At 42.9% G+C, this 18,510-nt stretch overlaps 2 long non-coding RNA genes across 2 annotated transcripts; both read right to left on the reverse strand.

Annotated features, from left to right (window-relative positions):
* Positions 1-378: 378 nt before the first annotated feature.
* Positions 379-3,394, reverse strand: LOC120224678. The gene is made up of 2 exons (XR_005526635.1): positions 3,082-3,394; positions 379-779 (listed from the first exon to the last, which is right to left on the reverse strand). It is a non-coding gene; the product is annotated as an uncharacterized LOC120224678 (long non-coding RNA).
* Positions 3,395-10,707: 7,313 nt separating this feature from the next.
* Positions 10,708-13,487, reverse strand: LOC120224673. Its single transcript, XR_005526633.1, has 3 exons — positions 13,345-13,487; positions 12,723-12,871; positions 10,708-10,766 (listed from the first exon to the last, which is right to left on the reverse strand). It is a non-coding gene; the product is annotated as an uncharacterized LOC120224673 (long non-coding RNA).
* Between the last annotated feature and the right edge of the window lie 5,023 nt (positions 13,488-18,510).

The raw sequence follows: 18,510 nt of genomic DNA on the forward strand, positions 1-18,510 counted from the left end.
AACTGCTTGCTGGAGCAATTATCTAGAGGTAGGATATAAGAGAGAAGGGACAACCAAAATGCTCCCACAGAGCTCTAATGCAGGTGGTAGTATTAATAAGAAATAGAGAAACCTGGAAGAAGAAAACAGGAGGGAAAAACAGAAAGAGAATAAGATTTGGTAAGGACTGATGACTGGCCCCACCTTAGAATTCTTATTGAATAAATTCTAACCTAAGCTTGTGACTTGGAGATTGGTGCCACATCCATAGGTAAAATAGCATTTGAGGTGCAAAAAAACAAACAAACAAACAAAAAAACAAATAAAAAATTGCTATGCTCATCACCTAACTGAACAACCATTGAATTAATAAGAAAATAAATATTCCACACACTCTAAGAAAATCTGTGTCATTTTAGTTCCTTGCCAGAAAGGGAAAAGATACAAAGAAACAAAGTGCAGTTTACAGAGCACGATATTACAGATATTAGTCTTAGTTTTTCCTTCTTTGTATGAAATACAAAACACTATGAAATAAATAAACAAAAGTGTAGCATCCTGTTTTGAACACCACTGAGCTTTTGGAAACTAGTTGCTTCTCTTATTTACTGATTAACTACAGCCTCTATACAAATTATTTCTCCTGAAAGGTTGTTGGAGCTTTTGCTTCTGTATGGAGAAGAGGCATCTGGAGCATTCTTGAGGCTTCCAGACGATTCACATCCACCTGCGTTTCTACTTCCCAGGTCTCTTACATGCCACAGAATCCAACACTTCAGTGATGTCTCTCCTTCATTTAGCTGCAAAGCAAGAGGAAGGATCAAGTGGGATCAGGGGACAATGGAGAGGGATAAAAGCTGGACTAACTGAGGTTTTGGATGAAACTGTTATCTCCATTTGGTGTACCAGATGTTAACATTCCATGCTCATTTAAAGAGAGTTCTTTGATTGGTCTGACAAAGGTTTTGAGGAATGTAATTCATTAGTATGAGAGCTTTGTCATGGTTCAGTAACCACTAAACTCCCTTCACTGTGTAATCCTGGGTACATCTATGAAATGGTCCCTGATTTATTACAGTAACTTTGTTTTGCATTGAAAAGGGGATTCTTCATTTACACCAGCCCACGGTTGAAAATATGAGCTTTTATTTTTTTGCCTTTCTTCATCACCATACTTGGACAAATTTTTTGACTCTTATACAACATCCTTTCTTCCCTTCTTCCTTATCTATAGTCCTCACTCATCCTTACTATACTTTTTAAATTTCTATAGGTTTTTCTCTTCTTACTTACTTATTACCTGATTCCTCCTCTGACTTCCCCCAAGATACGATGACAAACAATGAAAAAATAATAAAGAAAAGCTATAGCCAAGAGGCCTAGACCCTGGTGCCAGCTCTATTCCTAATTAAGCATGTGACCTTGATCTAATGCTTTCACTTTTCTGGGGCTATTAATTGAGATGATGAGACTTGGCTTTTTCCATCTCTAAACCTCTGTTTTCTGCTTCAAACAATATTAAGACATTATTGAGTCAACCAATGTGCTCTAACTTTTCTTCACTTGCAGAGAATCAACAAATGAATGAGAGCTTCCATGTTTAATGTAATCATTAGCAGCAGGTGTCTATAGATGTTTAAATTTAAGGTAATGAAAATGAAATAACTTTAAAAAGTCAATTCTTCAGATGTGTTAATAGCATTTCAAGTGCTTAAAAGCCACATGTGGCTAGTGATTACCATATTGGACAGTGCAGATATTAAGACATTTATACCATTGTAGAAAGTTCTAGTGGACAGCACAGAATTAGAACCTAGTATGTATGAAAGACCATTGCAAAATACATAGACATAGAAATTATAATCATTGCCTTCAAGAAGCTTGCAATTAAGAGGAAAAAAATACAGACTTACAGTGTTTAAAAAAGAAAAAAAAAACTGTTCATAGCTGCATTAAAGAAGACGTCAAAATGTAATATATGGTCTGGTTTCCTATCAGACCTTCCTTATTTTCAGTTTCACACCCTTAAAAAGAAAAACCTATACTAGAAAATCTGTACATTCCCTTTGGGTTTTAACTGACAAGGATTCTATAATTCTGCTAGATATATAAGTTTCTGTGATCACCTTTAGTCTAAGAAGTCCATAAGGAAATGATAGGATTAAAATGAGCCTTGAAACATATTTGAGGTTGGAATAAGCAGAGAAATAAAAGGAAGGTGTATGTGGAGGATGGTGAATTAAAGACAAGATATGCCAAAATACATCAACTCAACCCAGAAGATCCCCTTACACTGATGGTTTTAAGGAAGATGTAGTGATCATAAGTCAGGAATGGGGATTCCTGCTTAGGTTGGGAACTTTAAATCTAAACTAAAATTCTGTTCAACTCTAAGTATCTTAAATTATGACGGTATGAATTGGAGTTGATGGATATAGTGAGTGTTGAGGGCGTATGAAAACAAAGGGGACAGAAATTATTTGTTAGCTTATGGCATCCAAAGCAATAAAAAGTTAGCTTGTATCCTCCTTTCCCAACTGGGGTTGGGTATAGGGACCAAAGAGAAATGCATTTGGAACACTCAAGAACAAGAAATGTAAGAGGATCATTAACATCCCTCTACCCTGTTGAGGAATATTGTATAAAAATAAAAATACAGTGATTTGGCTATCTAGAATTCTTGCAACTTCATCACATAAGTTTCAGCTTCTTAGACTAGATTGTTCAGAAACTCCTCTGAATCTCTCTGGCCTCAAGGATGAAAACATGATTAAGTCATTCCAGAGAGCAAAATAATGTACTTTCCCAAGAACAAGGAATGTATCCCTGCCTAGTTGGAAGGATGTTCTTTCAACATGTCTACCTTCCTGATGGGAATGAGTTTCAGAAGTCTGTAATCTCATCAAAGGAAGCCAAGTGGCAGAGACTCTCTCCACAGGGGAAGCTAATCAGCAAATCTTCCTTTCTTTTTGTCCAGGCCCTATTCATTGTTTTCCTGGGGACTAGTTTCCAAGCTATTGAAGTTTTCCTTGATCCCTCTCAACCTTCAATCAGATTTGAGGAAGTGATGATTTCCCCCCTTGATTCTTTCTTTATGCTCACCCTTTTGAATTAAAGAGTTCAGTCGGGTCTTCACACAATACTTGGTCAGCTTAGCATTTGACACTTTGTGGTCTTAGACACTGGCCTAAAATGCGTTTGGATGCAGAGGTTCCCAAAATGGCTACCTTCCCAAGGCAAATCTTCCACAGGTCTGGGCAAACAGTTCTGGATATAAGGTAATCCTGGTGCCTTCAGGATGTATCAGGAATCTTCAAGACTGAGAACCATGTAGAACAGATTATACCCCAGTGAAATGATTCAAAGCTGAAACTCTCTTGTTGAAAAGAAATGGGATACTGAGGCAAAATTTACCAACTTTATTAGAAAAGCACGTGAATCTGTAGACTTTAATGCCACAAATTCACAGGGAGCTCCTTTTTTTACACAACTAAATGAGGCAATCCTGACTTCTTTTTTCTTACCTTTCCTTTACCTACTAACCAGAGTGATCTAGGAATACTTTTCTTTATAGAAAAATGGGAAAGCAAGAGCTTCTTAGCTAAACACAGAAAGATACTTAGTAGATAAGTCGTAGTCTTGCTAACCCATTCCAATGATTGTTAGGCTTTGTCTTTCCATTAAACACACATGTTGGAGAACCAGACTAAATGTCATCTTAGGAGTCCTGAGATGAGTTACTGGAGCCTGGGTGAAGGAAAAGAGGAATATTGGAGTGTATGCTTTTGAGCTAAAAGGCTCAGTTTTTTTAAATATTACTTTAATAAACTAGTACTTGCATGACAGCCATTTTGGTAGCAACTTCCAGTCAATAGTTGACCAGCCACCACCTTCTCTAGTCTGTGAAGAAGTGATTGTACGTGAGAATGGTAGTCCAAGTGCACATTCTGTTCCCTGCTATCAACGAAATGTGGAATTGTATTGTTCTTGACACGTATTTTCCTGCTACCTGCTATAATATCAGTCATATTATGACACAGTTAGCCAAGACAGACCAGACATTGTGTGGCTTCAAAGGTCTTCTTATTCTGTTTTTCTGAAGCCCACTTAGGAGAAGTAGTAGCTGAAACCTGAGAAGGAGAAATGCTTCTAAGTTGGTAGGGAGCCTACAGGGACTGCCTACTTAATTATCATCTTTATAACCAGCGCTGAGAGACAGTAACACGATCCCAGTCACACAATAAATGTTAGCAGTAGTCACATAAAAAGTTTCCTTTCCTTCTTCTTGTAGATTCCCTAGTGCTACAAAGGCATCTTGTTTTGTATACATTCTCTAAACAATGTGTTTAAGACATATTGAAATACTTTTACTTACAAGCACCAGAAAGCAGATCCTCAGCTTCAAATTAGACATCTTGGAGGGTGCCAGGGAAATAAACACAGAACCACGTAACGATTCTCATAAACAGTTGAATTTATCTCTTGGCAACTTTTCACAACACCTTCAGCAAACAGGGTACCCATGCGTGAAAGAGAAATAATCAGACGCATGGCCTTAAGTGACAGGATGTAGATTATAATAAGAAAGGCTGCCTTTTTATTCGTCCCCCCTCCCTATTACCCATTGAACTCCCACCCCCAAAGCCATCTGAGAAACCCACCACTATACAAATTCAAACAAATCTCACTCCCCCTGGAAACTCTGTTTCCACAGCTCAGGATCAAGTGTTCGCCTCCTGAAACTTCACTTCAAATGCCTAGGGGCTTGTGAGACAATAACACCATGTCATTTTCTATCTTATTCAAATGAAAGATGGGGTCTTCCAGGAGTCTTTCCTAGCTCAACTGGGAGTAGCCAATACTACCTTCTGGATTTGAAAATGTCTTGAAGCTTGTAGCTGTCAGTAGACATTACATATGGGGTCTCTTGTAGAGAATCAGTAGTTAGGCTAGCACTCTCTGAGCTCGCTTCCTAGAGAACACCCATTTTCAGGCTGGACACGTAGCTCGCCAATCCTACACTTTCTGAATTTAATATGCTACCCCAGTCGGTTAAGTGTCTGACTCTTGGTTTCCGCTGAGGTCATGATTTCACAGTTTCGAGCTCCATGCAGGCTGTCAGCGCAGACCCTGCTACAGAATCTCTCTGCCTCTCTCTCTCTGCCCCTTCACCACTCGTGCTATCTCTGTCTCTCTCAAAAAAAACTAAGTAAGTAAATGTAAAAAAATTTAATATGCTACCTCAAAATGTGACTGTAGGAGTTGATGACATGCCACCTCAAAATATGCTGGTTTAATATACTGATTATTTTGAGCTGTAGTCATTTTCAAAAAACAGCAAATTCAAGGAGGAACTGTTCCTGCATTTCCTTATCTGCCTAAAGACAGATACTCCAAAGGAAATCAGCTGTCATAAAACCCCTCCCTAGGAGTTTCATCAACCAGGAAAGACAGGCCTTTGTCAAGGAGAGATTAGAATGTGAACACACCCAGAAAAACTTTGCCATAAACCTCCCATCTCTTCTTCTAAGGGCCCATTCATCTTTTCTAAAAATCATAACTCTCCTCTCAGATGCCTATAGTGCACCGCCTTTTCCCTATTAAGATGCTATTTAAGCCTGAATTCTAAGCCACTCTATTTCCCTCTGCATCTCTCATGTGTACATGAGGTATACATATTAATAAACCTCTGTTTTTCTCGTTAAATTGTCTTCTTTTATTACAGGGTTCTCAGCTAAGAACACAAAAGGGTAGAAAGAACATTCTTTTTCCTCCTCTATAATTGGCATACAATATAGTTTCATTTAGGTATGTTTGTTTTAAGATGATAGCTAGATAATCTGTAGAAATGTCTAGTAAGTTCATTTCTTCTAGGTTGTGCAGTTTGTTGGCATATAATTTTTCATAGTATTCCCTGATAATTGCTTGTATTTCTGAGGGATTGGTTGTAATAAATCCATTTTCATTCATGGTTTTGTCTATTTGGGTGCTCTCTCTTTTTTTGAGAAGCCTAGGTTGAGCTTTCTCCATTTTGTTTATTTTTTCAAAAAACCAACTCTTGGTTTCATTGATCTATTCAACTGGGTTTTTTTGGATTCTATATTGTTTATTTCTGCCCTGATCTTTATTATTTCTCTTCTTCTGCAGGGTTTAGGGTACTCTTGCTCCTCTGCTTCTAGTTCCTTTAGGTGCACTGTTGGATTTTGTATGTGCGCTTTTTCTAGTTTCTTGAAATAGGCCTGGAGTGCAATGTACTTTCCTCTTAGGACTGCCTTTGCTGCATCCCCAAGAGTTTGGATTGTTGTATCTCATTTTCATTTGTTTACATATATTTTTAATTTCCAATTGCCTGATTGGCCCCTTCCTTCTTTAGGAGGGTGTTCTTTAACCTCCATGTTTTTGGAGGTTTTCCAGATTTTTTTCCTGTGATTGATTTCAACTTTCATAGCATTGTGATTTGAAAGTGTGCATGGTATGATCTCAATTCTCTTATATTTATTGAGGGCCACTTTATGAGCCAATTTGTGATCTATCTTGGAGAATGTGCCATGCGCACCTAAGAAAAAAATGTATTCCATAGCCTCAGGATGTGTAGTTCTTAATACATCTGTCAAATCAATCTGGTCCAATGTGTTGTTCACGTCCATTGTTTCTTTCATGATTTTCTGTCTAGTTGATCTATCCATTGCTGTAAGTGGTGTATTAAAGTCTCCTGCAATTAGCACATCCTTATCAATAAGATAGTTTCTGTTTATGATTAATTGTTTTAGGTAGTTGGGTGCATCCCAATTCAGTGCCTAGACATTTATAATTGTTAGCTCTTCCTGATGGATAGACCCTGAATTATTACAGAATGCCCTTCTTCATCCTTTGTCACTGCCTTTATATTAAAGTCCAGTTTGTCTGATTTAAGTATGGCTACTCCGACTTTCTTTTGATTTCCAATAGCCTGATAGATATTTCTCCATGCCCTTACTTTCAATCTGAAGGTGTCTTCAGTTCTAAAATGAGTCTCTTATAGAGAGCAAAGAGATGGATTTTTTTTTAAATCCATTCAGATACCCTCTGTCTATTGGTTGGAGCATTTAGTCCATTTACATTCAGTGTTATTATTGAAAAATATGGGTTTAGAGTCATTGTGCTCTCTGTAGGATTCATGCTTGTAGTGGTGTCGCTGGGACCATGTGTTCTTTGCATCATTTCCCTCATAGAGTCCCCCTTAGGATTTCCTGTAGGGCTGGCTTACTGGTGATGAATTCTTTCGATTTTTGTTGATTTGGGAAAACCTTGATTTCTCCTATTCTGAATGACAGGCTTGCTGGATAGAGGATTCTTGGCTGCATATTTTTTCTGTTCATCACATTGAAGATTTCCTGCCATTCTGTTCTAGCCTGTCAAGTTTCAGTAGATAGGTCTGCAACTACTCTAATAGGTCTCCCTTTGTATGTTAGCACCCTTTTTCCCTAACTGCTTTCAGAACTCTTCCTTTGTCCTTATATTTTGCCAGCTTCACTATGATATGTCATGTAGAAGATCGAGTAAAGTTATGTCTAAGGGGAGTTCTCTGTGTCTCTTGGATTTCAATGTCTGTTTCCTTCTTCAGATTGGGAAAGTTCTCTGCTATAATTTGTTCAAGTACGCCTTCATCTCCTTTTTCTCTCTCTTCTTCTTTTGGAATTCCTATGATACAGATATTGTCCCGTTTGATTGCATCACTCAGTTCTCGAATTCTCCTTTCATGCTCATGGATCAATTGATCTTTTTCTTGGCTTCCTCTTTTTCTATCATTGTGACTTCTAATTCACCTGTTCTCCTCTCTGCCTCTTTAATCTGTGCAGTGGCTGCCTCCATTTTATTATGCACCTCATTTATAGCATTTTTAAATTCATCACAACTATTTTTAAGGTCCATAATCTTTGTAGCAATAGCTTCTCTGGTGTCTTCCATGCCTTTTTCAAGCCCAGAGATTAATTTGATGACTACTGTTCTAAATTCTTGGGCAGTTATGTTGCTTATATCTGTTTTTGAGCAATTCATTAGCTGTCATTTCTTCCTGGAATTTCTTTAGAGGAAAGTTCTTCCATTTCATGATTTTGGCTAGTTTTCTGTCTCTTGTAAGTTTTAAAAGCTTGTTATGCTCTCTTCACCTCCGAGTTCTGCTCTATTTAAGGAGGCTCACTGACTGTCCAGGGCCTGTCCATTCAGCAAGGGTTCTTTTAATGGCATCACTTGGTCTCTCTTATTGTACCTTCGGTTATTTTATTTCCCTACCCATAGTGATGTTTGGGACTCTCCACCTTATGTACTTTGGCATGTTTCTTGAGGTAGCCCTGAAAAGAAAAATAGACAAACAGACAGGGAACAAAAGCATGCAAACACACAGACAAATCAAACAAACAAGCAAACCGAAATGGAGAAAACAACAACAACAACAAAAGACAAAGGCCAGTCTACAAGCAGAAAACCCGAAGTCCCGGCTACAAATAAAGAGTAGGGTGGGGGCAGTGCTGATGGAAGAGCACATACAAAGAGAGAAATGACAGGGGTGGGGAGAAAGTGAAATTGAACATTGACCAGGCAGACACACGAAAAGGGCAAATTCAGAGAGAGAAAGAGGAGACTATGGTAGGAGGTGAGGAGAAAGAAATGAAGATAATGTTAACCAAAGAAACTATATAGTCTGATTATTCCAGAGAGAGAGAGAGAAAGGACAATAATGACAGAGATGTAGAATATGCATCAAGAGAATGGATTAAATGTGACTGTTTAAGCGAACCAATGACCAGAGTGCCTAGTCTAGCTGAGGGGAGAGATAAGAATGAGATAATGGAAAATAGATCTGAATAGCAAGAATTGATCTAGCCCCGGGCTCCAATCAAAAAGAAAAAAGAAAAGAAAAAAAAAAGCAGCTCTCTAGGGCGGATGGGCGTGGGTTGGGGTAGGCAGGTCTCTCCTCCACTGGGTCCCAAGGGCCACTCCCTGTGGTCCAGCCTTGGTGGTTGTGGGGAAAATAATGGCAACACCCCAGTCCCTTCTCAAACCAAGGAACCAAGCATTGCAAATCATTCTTTTGGGTCAGATCTCCCTATTCCCCTGGGATAGTCAAGGTGGGCCGTGTTCTATGTCCCAAGCCCTGCTTCATTTCCAGACCTTAGTCCGTGCAGTTTAATGATCCTGCCTATAATGTAATCCTGCAGGCCAGGCCACTTCCCAGCTGGGGACTGAGTAGGGGGAGTAGGGCTGCAGTTTCTCCTGGCACTGCCTGGGACTGGGGCGCACGGCACAAAGAAAGTGCCACAGCTAGAGATAGGATCTCTCTCTGAACGCCCTATGGTTACAAATTGGATGAAGGGTCCCTCTCCATCCCGGCCAAGGTTTTTCTCTTCTCCAGGGACAGTTCTATGAGCAGTTTCAGCCACTCTTTCTCTTTTGTCATCAAACCATGGCTCTCTGTGGAAAGGGCTCCCTCCCCTCTGTTCTTCCGGGTCTGGCCCATTTTTATCTTCTGCAGTTCACAATCATGCACCTATGAGGCTTATCTTCTTAGTGGACTCTGTCTCTTTTCCTCCCAGACTCGTGGAGTTCAGTGTTTTCAGCCCTTCTTTTTTTTTTTTTGAGAGATGCGGGTGGGCAAAAAGTACGGAACTCCCTACTTCTCCATCATCTTGCCTCTCACACAAGTCTCCTAGACAACTTTAAGCTTTACAAATCATTTGCATGTTCATTATCTCATTTAGTCTTCAAATCAACTCCATGAGATAGGTATTATTTTCCCTTTAGAAATGACCATATCCTAAATCCTTAGTGATTTCTCAAGAGAAGTTGAATGTGAATGCTGAGATTGGGTTTGTTTATATATATATATGTATATATAAGAATGTTGGATGCTAAAAGCAACAGGTATTTTCAGTTCAAGGTGGCAGACTAGAGAAACACATTTACTTTCTGTTCGTCCTGAAACCATATTTAATACAAGCATTGAAATACCAAAATTAATACCAATGAAAGCCAAGAGAATGTGGAAGTCATCAACCACAGAAAGATTTTGATACATTTCAAGAAGGCAAAAGTGAAATGCAGGACTGATGAATAGAATAATCAAGAAAAGACTGTCCAAAGAAGGGGCTGCACAAGACCAGTGTGCTTCTGTTGAGCCGTGTTTATAGTTAAGAGAAGTAGGAATAAGGGTTGAAAACAAGGAGATAAAGTTATTTTAGGTGGAAAAAATGTTCACTTAATGAGTTCCATGGGTCACTCAGTCTTCCCTCCATAGTAACTCTGTAGGAATTACAACAGATTATTGGTGAGCAAAACAAGGGGACAGGGAGGGAGTGTTGAACCACAGGGTGTCAGCTTTGGTTCATTGTCACTACTACCAACTCCAATCAGGAATACACACCCATGGCTTCATGGACTATAACTGGAGATTGTTGTTTCATAAATGGTCAAATGAGAAGGAATCTTCCTGGGAACTACAATTTGTGGTTCTTATGAAAATATTTTTATTAGTGATAAATCATTTAAAAATTATTTTGTCTTCACAAATTCTGTCTCAACATGTTTGCATCTGCCCAGGCAAATTATCTTGGAATAACCACTTGCCATCAAATATATTTTGCCTGTAAGGACAAGTAAGAGAATGGTCTGTATTTCAAAAAAACATCTTATCAGTCTACTCCCATTTGACAAGAGAAGTCAAGAGGGAGATTTTTCTGGGCTTTCCTTACCCAAATTTCTTTGTATTGTCCTGAAGCCCCAATATGTATCATATGCTTTATTTTTCCTCCCTGGGAAATAAAACAATGGAAACAACACGATTGTCATTTATTATTTTCAACTATATTTGACATCATCTCTTTTAGCCTTCTAATAAGAAATCTTTGCACAAAATTTGTACAAGCTTGCTATTTCTGTTGAAACAAATGCTGCCAAGAAATTCTTCCTTACTGAACTCAAATGATATCAAAGGACTTGTGGTTAAATGTCTTATCTGGAAAACATTTTTGCTCTTAGAGAGATTAGAAAGGACGTATAATACTTCCCCTTTCTTTTTTCAAGCAGAATTAGGGTCTGAGCAAAACTTTTGTGTCCTTCCAACCCCAAAGTTTGTTGGGGATGAAAGTCCAAAATTGCTCTAACATACTATAGAAGCTCTCATAACCAGAGCACTAGAGCTAATTTTGTAAAATATGAATTATGCCCAGTGCTATTTTAAATATGAAAAAATAGACAGTAAAGCCTTGGTTCATGAGAAAAATTTGTTCCAGAAACATGCTTGTAATCCAAAGCACTTGTGTATCAAAACCAACTTCCCCATAATAAATAATGGAAACTCAGATGATTTGTTCCACAACCCAAAAATATTCATATAAAAATCATTATAATGCTGCACTATAATACAAAATAATAAAGAAAATACAAAATATAAAGAAAAATAAATAAATTACCCTGTACTTACCTTTGAAACCCTTTGTGGCTGGTGTGAAGGAGACGAGAGAAAAGGGTTATTGTGTAGGATAAGTGTCATTATCGCTAACGCATGTTGACTGCACTACAGTATTAATAAGCTCTTGTCATATGCTCTATGTAATGTAACTGGCAATAAGGCAGCAGAGGAAAGGGTCTATATTTGCAGGCAGCTGACCTAGAATGAGGCAAAGCATTCCTGAGCTTACTCTTGTATGGAAAAGCAAAGAACTGCTCATAGGTGCTTTGAAGTGACAAAAATGACACCAGTGCCAGTTGTGGACACCTTCCAGTGTTCTGAAAAATCACTGATTTCTGCCAAACACCTGCCCTGAGACAGAGCATCGGAGCATGGGAGACGATCACCCACAATTCCACAGAGAAATAGAGAGAGAGACTCACAGAGACAGACAGACAGAGAGAACCATTGGCTCAATTACGTGACATTTGGCATCATGTACTCCTTGTATTGCAAGACATCCCTTGTTTACCAAGTTAAAATTTATCAGAAATGTCGACTCATCTTGCAGAACACTTGCAGAACAAGTTGCTCACAATCCAAGGTTTTACTATGTGTCTATAGATGTATATATAATATAATACATATATATAAAATTTTTAATATGTATTTTTTGCTGATCTATAGGATTCTTGGTTCTGAAACTTATGCATGTCATGTCCCAGATATGCAACATCAGTCCCATGAGGAAGAAAACACTTCAATGAAGTAAACCACAGAAACGAGATTAAACTAAGAAAAGCCAATGTAGGCCAAGATTTTTAAAACCTTCTTCCTCATGCTGAAGCTTCCAGCTCCTAGACAAGAATACATGTTTCTCTTGCCAGACACCCAAGCATATCTCTCCCCTCTTGGTCATAAGAATCTCTAGAATTCTATTTAACTGCCAACGATGTGAGGTGAAGAATGAACCTGGCTGGCATGCTCACAGCGGCCAAATTGTGTTGACCTTTCTTTAATCCAATACGTTGCTCCACTCTTAACGTACAATGAATGACATACTTGCTTTCTGGACAATAGTGAGATGCCTTACCAGACATATTCCTAGAAGGCCAGAGAAATTGGCTTCTAATCCATATGGAATAATCCACAGGTGAATTTCCTCCAGGGAGACCACAAAGTATCTAGAATATAATCTCTTCCATTTTTACATATAGTCTTTACATAAATCTTATGTATTTGGATTCTTCTGAGTAGACCAAAGAGAAATTCTGGGCTTTAAGGCTCAGTTACAAGTGTGGGATGGTACTATACTTACCACTGGTGGCCAATGACCTACATCTTCTGAGACCAGAACCCATTGTGGTCCCGATTATTTTATGATTTGAGCTTTTGTTCAACGAAGGCCTGGTCCTGGGCAGTGCCTCTCCTTACTGTAAATATGGCACCTGCTAAGTACCCTAAGAACTAGGAAAAAGAAAAAGATGATAACACGTGATGCATATATGGTAAGGAGGCACCACAGTTCAGAGTAAGAGCTCTGGGAGTCACTACCCTGGGCTTGAATCCCAGCTAAACCACCACCACCTGTGTGACCTGAGGGGCGGTCTAAATTGTAAATGCTGTTTTGCCAAATTCCTCAAAAGGAAGAAAGCAAGGACCTGCCTGCCAGGAAGGGAGGTCGTGGGGCGCAGCATCCGGTCAGGTTAGGGTTTGGCAACCACTTGGAAACTGCCGCCGTCTGGAGGGCGATGCTGAAAGCCTGGGCAGCCCCAGCGAGGATGCAGCTGGGTCGAAGCCTCGCAGGGAAGCAGAGGGGGTCCAGGGGCAGCGGGCCACTCCCTTACAACTTTGAGAGCCCCCCAGCACTCGTCTTTCTTGGGGGAAGGGCTGGCGACACACACCGAGGCGCTGAGGGGCCTGACAACCACGGCACTCACCTACAGTCCCCACGCTGTGGCCTTGCTGGTTGTCCACACACGACAACGGGCGCACGGACCAAGGGCAGCAGGCAGCCTATACCGCGCCACTGGCGACCGCAAGTCCCAGGCACTGGAGCCTAACAGGCGGGGCTTAGGGGCCTCCCCTTTGCCCTGTGCTGGGGTCTCTTGCCGCGCTGTGCGTGCGCGCCCTTCTTTGTGACGTGTCCCAGGGATGCATCACTAGGGCCAGGCTGGGCCGCTCAGGCTCAGTGCGTGTTTGACAACAAGAGGAGTATAGGAAGCTCCGGAGGGGCTCTAGACTCCAACCTCGCCTTCGTTGGGCGCACAACGAGCTCACTATGGGCAGTCTCCCTAGTAAATGTCTACATCTCCCACTCCGCCGCCGCCGTCCCCTGCCTGGCCGGGATCGGGCCCTGGTCCGCCCCGCCCGTGATCCCCATCCACCACCTGGCAGGGGCCACCCCGCTGCTCCTTCACCTGCCCTGCACCCTGGGCGCAGGCTCTTCCACCAGGTACGTAGGCCTTTACCGGCCACCTTTCATATCGAGCCGAGGAGGCGGTACCCCATCCCGCAGGCTGCATGGACCTCTCCGGGCATTCTCCTCTTGGTTAACTGGAGTAACCCTCTGAAAAAAACCTGTCCTATCGTCTCGTAATTCAGTGATGTTTGGGCACTCCAGAGCCATCAGAATCCCTCCTCCAGGGCGCAAATTAAAACTCCAGCGTTTGCCATCAGAGACTGGAGAGGGAGCTGCGGAGCCGGTCCCATCCAGGGGCCTCCCACTTTCGTGCCCAAATGGGAGGGAGGAGAAGACCCAAAAAGAACCCACAGGAAAGATGGGGGAACCTGTGGAGACCAAAGGGCGGGATGGTGGGAGCAGAGCCCCCCATAGCTGCGGGGATATACAGTTAACATCTAGTCCCCTGGAGGCCAGTGAACTTAGCTCCAGGCAGTGCAGCCCTGCGCCTTTGGACCTCCGGCCTGGTCCTTCAGAAGACAGTCGGAGGAAGGACACCCACCAGGATCAGATTCACTCCTCCCCTGATGGCCATGTAGTCACCACCTCGCATGGCCCTGCCAGAGATGTGCGTCACACAGATGCCCCCGTGCTCTCCCACCCAGCCCCATGCTGCCCCTCACTGCAGGAGACATCCGCCAAAGAATTGTCGGGCGGAAACCATCAGCCTGTCAGCAAGAAAGAGAAACAGACTAAGGAGGCTTCAGACACGTCATCAAGGAGCTCCTTGCCCCCCGTAGCTGCCAGCAGCAGGGCCTGCAAACGGAAGAGACCCATGCCACCTTCTCTGCCACTGCCACCACCACAGCCACTGTTGTGGGACCGCGAGGAGTTGCCTCCGCCTCCTAAGCTTCCTTGCATAGGTCTGGACAAAAACCTGGACACCGTGAAGAACACCACATGTCAGAGGAACAACATCTTGGGGGACAGAAGAGACATCAAAGCAGCCTGCTCGGACCCTCTGCCTGCCCCTGCATTCTCCATACTTGCAACAGGGACTGCTAACTGTCTCCCATCCAGCATGAACACTGTGCAAGTCCCTATTGCTCCAGCAGGCTTGGCTGACCAACCTCCCAGGCCCCCAATCCCATCTGTTCCTCCATCTTTACCACCAGGTGTTGCAGTTTCCACTAGCTTGCCCCTTGGGGGTTCTGGTGTCACCTCCACTCCAGTAGGCAAGCCCCCTGCAAACTGCCACTCAGCTTCTGACAGTGAAGCCATGGACACTACGTCTCCCTCTCAGGCCTCCATCATGTATTCCTCCCCTGTGTCCAGGGACACCCATGTGCCACCTTACATAGTGGTTCCGGGATCTAAGAAGACACCACCCGGTAGCAGGACTGTTGTGGCCCAGGTAGCATTTGGACACCATGCTACTACCGCCTTAAATCCAGGCACTGGGGGTCCACCCACTTTGCCAGTTAGTGGAGCAGTGGGCCAAGACCGCAGCATGCCCACAGGTGGACACTCAGTCTCCATGACTGGTAAGTGTACTGGGGGCCCATCCAGGCAGAGAAAACACCCCCCATCTGCATGTGTTGCCATCCGGGAGAAGAGGTGCCGGTCAGGAGATCAGGCAGCCTCCCCCTTTAATCCAAGCAGCAAGAGGCCAACTGTCAACAACGCAGGGGATTGAGCAGTGGGAGACGGCCATGGTCCTCCCAGAGACGTGACTTCAGCTGTTCCTGGCAGCCATAAACCTACCTTGGACCCATCGTTACAAAAGAAACCTGATTCACATGGGCCACAACTGCGGACAAGAGAGGCGTGTCAGGAGGCAAGTCAGTCTCCTCCAAAAAGCTGAGCAAGAGGCCAACTATCAACAACGCAGGGGGTGGAGCAGGGGGAGATGGCCACGGTCCACCCAGAGACGGAGCTGTCGCAGATGTAGACACTATCACATCTATGATGACAGGCCTCTATGTCACAGACTCATCTAAGCAAAATAAACTAGACCCACGTAAAGGAGCCACCACTGTGGACAACAGAGGAGTGTCAGGAGGCAAGTCAATCTCCTCCAAAAAGCTGAGCAAATGTCCAACTGTCAACAACGCAGGGGGTGAAGCAGGGGGAGACGGCCACAGTCCTCCCAGAGATGGAGCTTCAGCTGTTCCTGGGACGCATAATCGCTCCCAGGATTCATCTACACAAAATCCAATCACTCCATGTGGAAGAGCCATACGCGTGTCAAGAGACGTGTGCGTTCACCCCCCACAGATCCCCTGCAGCTTGCCGGCCCACACTGCCTCTGTCGCAGTGGCAAGTGGCAGCACTGTGTCTGTACTTGGAGCCACATCCACATGTAGTTCCAAGGTCCCTCCCAGTAACGGCGGTCCACCTGCCCAGCAGACAGTCAGTAAACACGGAGGGGACAAGGTCATTGTCACAATGGGAGGACCTGGTACCCGTGTGTCCCAGAAGAATAATTGTGGAGGACCCAAGGCAGATCCAGCAAGAGCTGTCGCAGATGTAGACTCTATCACATCTATGATGGCAGGCCTCTCTGTCAGCAGCCCCCCTAAGAACACAGGGAGCCCACTCACCCCTAACACAGGTGGTGCTCCAGGGAAGAACCCCACGCCTACTACGACCGGATACACTTACGGAACCTCATCCACACACAGCGCATGTGCCCCCCCTAAGCACAGTGCAGGTCGTGCGATGGGGGACACCACCGTGAAATTTTAAACAGCACTTGGGCTCGCCCTAGCCAGGTGCCCCTCTGGAGGAGCAAGCACTGTGTTTATCCTGGTCACCTGTGCCTGTGCTCTGGCCATGACTAGACACCTTCATAACCTGCCGAGGGCTTCATCAGAGCCACCAAACAATTCCTTCCTCTCGTCATGAATCTCAACAAATAACGACCAAAGATTCCTTGCAAATTGTAAATAACTGGAAATGGACTATGTTGCACAAGAAAGGGGCCCAACCCCTTTAAGTGACACTTAACCTGATCTCTTCATACGGCAAGTGTGTACCTTGTGTGCACATGTGTACTTTTGTGTTGTTCTGTGCACGTGTGTGTTTTGGAGGGCGAGGGGAGCATAAGCCCCAGTGTAGAACTACTCCAAAACAACACCAGATTCAAGAAGTTCCAATGGTGGAAAATAGAAGAAACTTGCATCAATCATCAACTGTGCCATCCCTGGAGTGACCATGAATGCAGCTGACCCAAGCTCCTGGACAGTTTTCTCTCGTCTTGGAACCAGCAGGACACCACTGCTGTCTGTAGTGGTTTCCCCAACCTATTTGCCTCAATGGGCTTTTCTCCTTCCCACATTGTGTACTTATACACATATGTGTATAAAACTTTGATCTTATTCATCTGCCTTCACTCTTGTTTCTTTTTGACTCAGCAGTAGAGAAAGGATTAACCTGTGTGAATGGTGATGGGGTGAGCAGACTTAAGGATGCAGAATTTCCCATGTCACAGTGACTGGGATGTGGAAGTGGCTACATGTTCTACCTGCATGTGCTGACGTCTACAGTCTGCATTTTGAATGTAAGGGATGACAGTCCAGGAGGGAGTAAGGTACAAAGGAGGGAGAGATGAGGGGGCTTACCCTTGCCCCTTCCCTCTGCTCTTCTCTACCCCACTCTGACCTTACTAGATGTTAGATAACCCCTGATGTTTCAAAGGAAACCACTCAATGATTTTTTTTTTAAGAAACGTTTAAATGTTTTCTTGTACATCTTCATATTTGATTTAAACTTAGGCCAGTCATTCTTACACATTCCCTCATCACCCAGGGAGGATAGATTTGAGCCTGGAGGATCGAAGGGAGAAAGAGCACACACCTGCTCTGTAATTGCTGGAAATTTCAGTTTGTTTGAATTTATTGTGCTGCTTAAATGCAGTAGAAGAGATCTTCTTCAGTAACTGGCTCGGCTCTGATCTAAATCACTAAAGTATCAAATCACACAAGTTAGAATTGTGCCCAGTTCTGATTGTCCCAAGGCTTTTTTTGCTGGATCTCCACTGGACTTAAAAAAGGCAAAATTCTTGACTGTGTGAAGCCTACATTCTAGGCGCAGGGGAGCAGAGATACAAACATGCAAATTATCTAATAGGTTAGCCAGTGACTAATGTTATGTAGAATAAACCAGCATATGGAGCATTGACATTACAGGCAGAACCACAGCCTTCAATTTAAATGGTAGACAGGATAAGCCTCACTAGGAATGTGGGATCTGATCAGGCCAGAGGGAGGTGAATGAAACAAATGTCTGAGGGAAGAGCATTCCAGATAATGGGAATAACCACTGCAAAAGCTCAGAGGAAAGGTACCTGATATCCTCAGGGAGCAATTATAAACTAATATGCCTGAAATAGAGTCCGCAAAGGGAGGTAAGAGAGGACAGAGAAGATGGGGGTGGAATTTCCCTGCACCATTTCTTGGTTGCACAATGACAAACAGTAGAGCCATCTTTCAAGTGTGTCAGTGAACTCAATGCTTTTTCCATGGCCTATATACCTTGCAAGATTGTGGAAAGGCGAAAATAAAATAAGGTAAGGAATTAATTTAAATCATTGTTGTTGTTTTGTTCTATAAATAAGGATAGAAACATAGTAGATACATACATACATACATATATACTTACATACATGGATGGAGATAAGAGATGTATATATCTACAATTAATG

This window comes from Hyaena hyaena, unplaced genomic scaffold (assembly GCF_003009895.1).
Source record: "Hyaena hyaena isolate Hyena2069 unplaced genomic scaffold, ASM300989v1 scaffold_1239, whole genome shotgun sequence".
Lineage (NCBI taxonomy): Eukaryota > Metazoa > Chordata > Mammalia > Carnivora > Hyaenidae > Hyaena > Hyaena hyaena.